Source organism: Taudactylus pleione, unplaced genomic scaffold (assembly GCF_031769625.1).
Source record: "Taudactylus pleione unplaced genomic scaffold, aTauple2 ptg000326l, whole genome shotgun sequence".
NCBI classification, from domain to species: domain Eukaryota; kingdom Metazoa; phylum Chordata; class Amphibia; order Anura; family Myobatrachidae; genus Taudactylus; species Taudactylus pleione.
In genome coordinates this window covers 3315833-3324262 of record NW_028284727.1, presented here as the reverse complement: position 1 = coordinate 3324262, position 8430 = coordinate 3315833, and positions in this window count along the sequence as shown.

The window sequence follows — 8430 nt, the reverse complement described above, 5'->3', positions numbered from 1 at the left end:
AACTTGGTGCTGGCAAATGAAACCTATATTGTATAAATTAATGGAACGTTTCTCATTTGGCGTTTTCAATGTTTCTCGATTGCCAACTTATTCCCCAGAGCAGAGGTGTCCTCAAACACCTAGCCTCAAAAAGCAATACAGCGCGAGACTCGTGTCGTGACTGAACCGCTGCCAGAGGTGTAGATACGTAGTTTTCTTTACATATTGCATCTCAGACATAGCGATAAGTCGATCACCATGTACTTGGCTGTGACTATAACTGCATAGGAATTAGTTTTAAGCATGTACAAAGGTGTAGATAAAGAGCAACAGAACTTGGTGTGAGGAAAAAGACGCCACTTCATATTCAGACTCCTTCGCACATAGATGTACAATACAGTACTGTGCAAAAGTTTTAGGCAAGTGTGGAAAAAATGCTGTAAAGTCAGAATACTTTCAAAATAGAAGTGTTTTTAATAGTGTATTTTTATCAATTAACAAAATGCAAAGCGAATGAACAGAAGAGAAATCTAAATATCTGGTGTGACCACCCTTTGCCTTCCAAACAGCATCAATTCTTCCAAGTACACTTGCACACTCGGCAGGGAGGGTGTTCCAAACATCGTGGATAACTAACCACAGATCTTCTTCTATGGATATAGGCTTGCTCAAATCCTTCTGTCTCTTCATGTAATGCCAGACAGACTCGATGATGTTTAGATCAGGGCTCTATGGGGGCCATATCATCACTTTCAGGACTCCTTGTTCTTCTTTATGCTGAAGATTGTTCTTAATTACTTTGGCTCCAAATTTATTCTGCATCAGGACAACAACCCCAAATATACAGCCAATCAGATGCCTCCCTGATGGTATTGCATGATTCATTTCTCAGTGTTGACACCATTAAGCCTGACCAAATCCCCAACTCCATTTGCTGAAATGCAGCCCCAAACTTGCAAGGAACCATGCTTCACTGTTGCCTGCAGACACTCATTATTGTACTGTTGCCTGGCATGGTCGCATTTTTCTGACCACACCAGGCAGTGTGTCATTTGATCTGGCCGCAATATTTCGATCAGTCAGATAAACTGTCGGCGGTTGTAGGAAGAGAATCTTCCTGCAGCTGCTGCTCTCTGGCACCTTCCGGTCCCTCTGCTTGCCTGCACCCTCCCCCAGTGTCTGCAGTGCTGCTGATCGATCATCACAGCAGGACACCCACCCAGCGGCTGCATAGATTAGCAGCCGCTGGGAAAAAATAAATTAACACCCCCTAAAATGTTCCTGGATCCCCTATGAAAAAAAGTCGAGATGTGGTGATCCGATGTTTGAAAAAACAATTTCTGAAATCATTTTAGAGAAGTTGAAATAGATGTTCTTCACCTAATACATTACTAAAAACAACACTTTCAGCGTTTTTTTAGAAAACTAAAAATTTAGTTAAGTGGTTAAAATGGTGGACTGTAATGGCAGAGTTTGGGAACCTCAGGTTTAGGCAAATAGATTCAATATCCTTATAAATATTTAAGCATAAATCACAGGAAAACTATACATTTCTCAACAGGGGAGTTTGCATCAAATGTTAGATGGAATTGGACATTAAGAAAAAGGTGAAGGAAGTGGATCCACAACCTTCTCTTCTCCACCTTCAATGTATATAGCTGGCTTGTATCTCTTGTAATTTCCACATAAAATGGTACAAACGCATTTCCAGCTTGGCTCTTTGTCAAGGTGATGACAAACAATATATGCTTTGAGTAAATTCTATGGTTGATTTAATGCAGTGGTCGCCAACCTTAATTGAGGTGTGAGCTACTTGAGAAAAATGAAACCACATGAAGAGCTACTAAAATTGTAGAGAAAAAAAATCTGGCTAAAAACTGAATAATTGAAGGTCATTTAATGTAAATGAAAAAAGTTTTAGAGAAAACAACAATGCACGTAATTACTACAGTAATATCGTTGTAATTTGTAAATAAAGTTTAAGAACAGGCACATTTCACTGTTAACTACTGGATCCAAGCAGGTACGTGCAGTAGAGGAGCAAAAGATATAGGCAGGGCTGCTGTGTGATTTTCCGGCAGGGCTGGGCGAAAGTCACTTGCTCCGCCATGGCATAGACTCTGTGCGTGGAACCACGGGGAAGCGCATCAGATGATTGCTGTAGAGGCTGCAGCAATCACCTGAGGTGCTTGTCTGTGGTTCCACCCATGGGCAACAAGCATCAGAAGTCACTTCCTGTGACACGAGTGCTGATCAAAAATATGAGAGGGAACTATTTCATTGACAATTGGGGTATATTTAATTAAGAAAGAACCAGTACTCCCTGTGATGTATGTTCTCCCAAAGACTCATGGTTCTAGTGAATCTCCCAGGTCATCCCATAATTGCGGGGACGGACTCTCACCTACAATCTGTCCCATTATGTGGATTTTTTTTCCTCGAAACCGAAAGTATGCAAATTAAAATCATATGTTAAAGACACTATAGAGGTTTTTTAAAAATAAAAAAGTGAAAAACATTGAAGGTCTCTAATTGCACTTTAGTCACAGCCGATTTAGGTTTGCTCTACAGAATTATTGAACACAAGTTAGGCATAGAGGCAGTTGAACATACACTGGAAAAGGATAGTAATTTTAATCAGAATTTAGTTTTATAAAAGATGACATTTTATTTATTTTAACCAATTTTTTCTGGTTCAAAGGTCAGTATTACATACAAAAAAAGGTACGGCTATGGGCATCCGCTTCGTACCAGCCTATGCTAACCTCTTCATGGGCTGGTGGTAGGATCGGGTTATATGGAATAACAACCCATTTTTAAATCAAATTGCCCTATGGATCCGGTATATTGACTATATTTTTTTTTTGTGTGGACCGGTAATGAAAAAGATTTAGAAATGTTTTGTGAAGGACTCAAGAATGATTTTAATATATGATATTAATGTAAAAGAAGTGAACTTTTTGGATTTAGTCATCTATATAGAAGAAAATGTTTTATGTACAAGAAACTACACGAAACCAACGGACAGTAATTCTTACATAGATGTGAACAGTCATCACCACCCATGTTGGTTGAAAAACATTATAGGAACTCTGGTATAGGAACTCACTTGCACACTCCCCGGATGTGTTGAAGAAAGCGGGGAATTGATTCTAGTAAGGACCTGCTGCACCAGAGGTAGACGCGGGTTGTTCTTGATGTCACCTCCGGTGGGAGTGATTTTAAGTGTGGACTCGCTAGGCCGGGAGTAGACTTGAGTGGGACTAGATGTCCCTTCTGGCGCGCGACCACGAGGACGCCGCTGATCGTGTAAGACGGCAGCACAATAAGGTTAAACATGGACCGCAAGCTAAGCCCAATCAGAATATTTGATATTAATAGTGAAAAGATGTGAGATACAATATGGGATTAAGGGCAGATATTGGAATAGCCTCGACATAAAATGCCTTTATACAGGTATTTGTGTGTGCTAGCTGCTTAATTACCTGAAGGGGTGGGGTAAGCACAAGGGCTATTTAAAGCCAGGAGGATCATTTACCAGTTACACTGAGCGAGTCTGAGAGCCGAAACGCGTTAGTGTGACTGGTGAGACCTGGGCCGTTTGGGAACTCTGGTAGAGACTGTGAGATATCATGTGCAAAGTGCTCCTTATCTGGATTATAGGATCACTGGTTATATGATTTTTTCATCCTGCCTTGGTCTGAAGGCCCCATTGTCTTTGTCTGTTATGGGTAAATAAAGTTTTAAGAATTACACTATGAAATATTTCTTTCAAAAATTGTCTTTGAGGAACAATTGATTATTGGAGAGCTCCTATTCGAGGGTGTATATCGAGCCTGAAGGGAAATTGAGGAAAGACGGACATCAAAAAACTAGATGCAAGTAGGAATTATTATAATTTTATTTATTTAAACGCAGGATTTTTACTGGGGGTTTTCCACACACATACATACACATATATATATATATATATATATATATATATATATATGACAAAAAATGGCACTCCTGGTCTTCAAAAACGGCAAAAGTACAAATCCTTTAATCCATAAACAGGATAATCAGGCCGACGTTTCGGGGTCTCGACGTACCTTTATCAAGTTAAGTGACAAGAATGTAAGTAAAAGACTGACCTTAAATACCAGAGAAGAACCCCGATCGTGTCCGGAAAGCAGGTGAGTGCACGGCTGGCGGGTCCTGGAATGATGACGTCATCCCGTTGATGACGCCCGGGTTGTCCGGGTAACCAGGAAGCCGTTCAGCCTGTAGTACGTGTAAATAGGAAAGAAAACGTACACTGAAGGAAACGCCATAGAAAAAAGAATCTATATTGTCATTCAGCCCTTGGGGAAAAAGCGTCCCCAGAGCGAAGATCCAATAGGCTTCTCGTCTACATAATGTGCCATATCTATCACCTCCCCTGCTTGTACTAGGGATATGTTCAATACCAGTAATCGTCAGCATCTTATCGTTCCCATTATGTTCACTCCAAACATGTCTCGAAAGGCTATGTGACTTTATGCCTTTAATAACATAACATTCCTCCTATGTTCGAGGAAACGGGTATTCATACTTCTCGTGGTCTGACCCACGTACTGTAATCCACACCCACATGTTATCACATAGATAACATAGTTGGATGAACAATTGATGAACTGGTCAATATTAAATTCTTGTTTTAAAGAGAAGAAATAGAATGTATCCTGTGGCTAATATAGTCACAGGTAATACATCTATTTCTGCCACATTTATAGCAACCCTTCACACGAGTAGGTAGCCACATCTTATTTAATGTCTTATCTTTATCTTCACTCGTGTTGTATTAGTTTTTATTTGTTGAAGGAAACTAGGAGATAACTTGTTTTTGAGATTAGATGTCTTCCTAAATACAATTTTTGCTTGTGGTTCCAAATAAGGTGATAACTTTTCTCTATTAAAATTAGATACAATATTATTAGAAACTATTTTTTGAATCTTATTGCTACAGATGTTATACTCTGTCACAAAGGGCATGATAGAACTATCTATTGCCCTTTCTACGTCATTCGTAGCTTTAGTTGCCAGGAGAGTTTCCCTATCAAATCCACTTCTCATCTACATTTGTCTATTAAATCCATCGGATACCCCTGGTTCCTAAAAGCTGTTGTTAATTCATCTGCCTGTGATGTATATGTGGTGAAGTCAGAGCAGTTCCTCTTTATTCTTATAAATTGCCCTTTAGGGATTTTCTCCTTCCATTTAGACAAATGACAACTAGAAAAGTTTAGGAAGCTGTTAGTGTCTACCTCTTTCTGATAAGTGCTTGTCTTAATAGACCCTTCTTCTACTAGTAAAGCAATATCCAAAAAATTAATCCTAGAACTATTAACTGTGCTTGTAAACTTAAGGCCAAAAGAATTCATGTTCAAATGACAAATGAAGTCGCAAACAGATCTCCCATCACCATTCCAAACAAAGAATAAATCATCTATGTACCTGCCATAGTACACCAAGTTTGCCCCAAATGGACCGTTCCAAATCATAAGATCTTCAAAGCGTCCCATATAGAGATTAGCGAACTTGGGGCAAACTTGGTGTCCATGGCAGTACCATGTGTCTGTAAATAAAAATGTTTATCTAATAAAAAGTAATTGTGTGATGGAATAAAACCCATTGAGTCCAAGATAAAGTCACGTCTTGTTTCTCCCATATTAGGATCTTGTTGTAAATAGAATTTTGATGTGGGATGTTCGTATACAGTGACTCTACATTACAGGTGACTAATAGATAGTCATCACGCCACTTGATATTGTTTATCATATTCAAAAACTGTTTAGTATCTCTAATATACGATTTCAGAGAGGTGACATACACTTGAAGAAAGGAATCCACAAATTCTGACAGGTTCGTGGTCAAAGACCCTATGCCCGATATAATGGGACGTCCAGGTGGTGCTACTAATGACTTATGGATTTTAGGGAGATGGTAGTATGTTGGAATAATTGGATACATATTAAATAGATAGTTAAATTTTTTCTTTTTGCACTGCTAAGTTTAACAATTCTTTTAATTCAAATAAATATTGCTGAGTGGGATTCACTGGTAAATGTTTGTAAAATGTATCATTAGAAAGTTGCCTATATGCTTCGAGAAGGTAATCATCTCTATCTTGTATTACCGTCCCTCCTCCTTTGTCGGCACTTTTGATTATGATGGTGTCATCATTTTTTAAACTATACAGAGCATGTTTTTCTTGCTTCCCCAAATTTTGTTTGTATCTAATCTCTTTTCCATTATGTCCACACAGCTTCCTAAAGTCCTCTAGTGTTTTATTATAAAATGCTTCAATAAAAGGGCTCCTGTGCTGTAAAGGATAGAAGTCTGATTTTTTAGAGAAAGTTTTCCCTCCCTTGGAGATATCATAGATTTTTTGAGTAGATTCTTCTTCCGAGTTATTCTCTCTAAGTAAATCATTTAGCATCTCTATGCCTTCCCTATCCATATCATCAAGAATTATTGGATTTCCTTCAATATTGTCATTTCTCAATAATTTAGTTGCAAAGTAGCGCTTCCTACATAGACTCTCTTATATATTTGTTTAAGTCCACGAATAAACCGAAGAGGTCAGGTTTGGAAGAGGGGGCATATTTTAGCCCTTTACTAAGGACAGATTTTTCATGTTCCGTAAGTACTCTAGAGGATAAATTAAAAATTCCTCTGTTCCTTAATTGTGCCTTAAATTTTTGGCGGGATTTCTTATGTCCCCCTCTTCTTCCCCTGACTCTTCTCTGTCTCGTTTCCCCAAACCTGGATCCAACACATTGTATCGATTCAGGTATTTGTTGCTATGGTATAGTTCCCTCTCTAAAAAAGGACGGCAGTCATCTTTTCCTACAGTCTCGAATCTCGAGTTGCCATTATGTTTCTGTTTTGGTCTTGCTCCGTTGTTAATGTAGTCCCTATTCTTACGGGAATATAACTCAGTGGACAGACGACCATCTGAGATTTTCCTATATTGAGAAGACCAATGTGTGGTCTCTTCTTGGGACTTGTGTCTATCATTCTGGAGTAAATTATCATTTCTTTTCCTAGGATGGATTGGGGTATATGTTTTTGTTAATGTTCTTAGATCGGATTTAGGAGTATGGTATCTTTTTATCTTATAGTCTGGTCTCTGAGTAAACTTAAGACTTATCTCTATTAAAGGTTCTTACCAAATCATGATTGTAGTCATGTTGGTCCCTTTTGAATTTATTATTCTTGTTATTTACCAAATAAGCCTCATAGTCTTCTATTTTTTTATTGACCAAATTGTCCCTGTGTTTAAAGTCCTCATTATTTTCAAATTTTTTAAGTTGTTCTTGTATTTTCTCAATCTCAATCCATCCTCATTCCAGACGGATGCTGAGCCTCCGTGCTGGCATCAAGCTGTGCTTACTAAGCAAAAAAACACAGTTCTTTTAATATATGTCTAGTTTGTAGCTACATTGTGACATAGAAACATAGTTCTTTTAATTTTTGTTCTATCTATTCAAAAGAGGAATAGTATAGACTTAAGCCCTCATTCAGAGCCGTACGCTCTGAGCAGAGCGCACGCTCTGAATGAGGGCCGTCCTCCATAACTATGGAGCGTCCTCCCGAACGCTCGTATAGCTGTGGGTCACCACCCACAGCCTATACGAGCGTGCAGTTTGATGGCTGCGATGGTCTTGACCATCGCGACCATCGAAACTGCGAGCCGGAGCCTGCGGTTGAGGTTTTCAACCGCAAGGCCCGGAGTGATTTTGGCTCTATCAGCCAAAATCACTCCCACTGACATCACTAGCGATGTCAGTGGGCCGGCTTCTGACGGTAGGCGTTCCCTTAGGAACATCCCCGTCAGGGGGAGACGCCCACCAAAGGGGGCGTGCTGTCAATCAACATCGACAGCACGCCCCCTTTGATCAGACACAACGAGCGAAGGAAAGTCCTTCGCTCGTCGCGTCTGGCGCATGCGCACGACGGAGCTCCCTCCAATGCAGAACATCGACCCACTTGCGAGTATACCATTCTCTATATATGAAATTATAAAATTATTCTGTGGAGACCGGGAATTGAACTTGGGTCGTCCCGGCACCAGACGGATGCTCTGTCTCTGTGCTAGCTTTAAGCTGTGCTTATTAAACAAAAATATATGTTTTGTTTAGTATTTATTAATTTCTAATAAAATTAGGATGCTGACCAATTTGATAGAAATGTGGAATATCACATATATAAAGTAGAAATGTTATTGTAAACATATATGACTGTAAAGATGATATAATAATGTTGAGTGATTACCATTCTTTATCTCTGTAACAAGAAAGACTATGGCACACCTATACAGGTGATCCTGATGCGTTCTAATTACCATGAGCCTTCTATTGGCCGGCTTAAGTTTAAACGCTTACAGGATCAGATGGAAACTTACCCTCTGACGAAACCGCCAGTTAC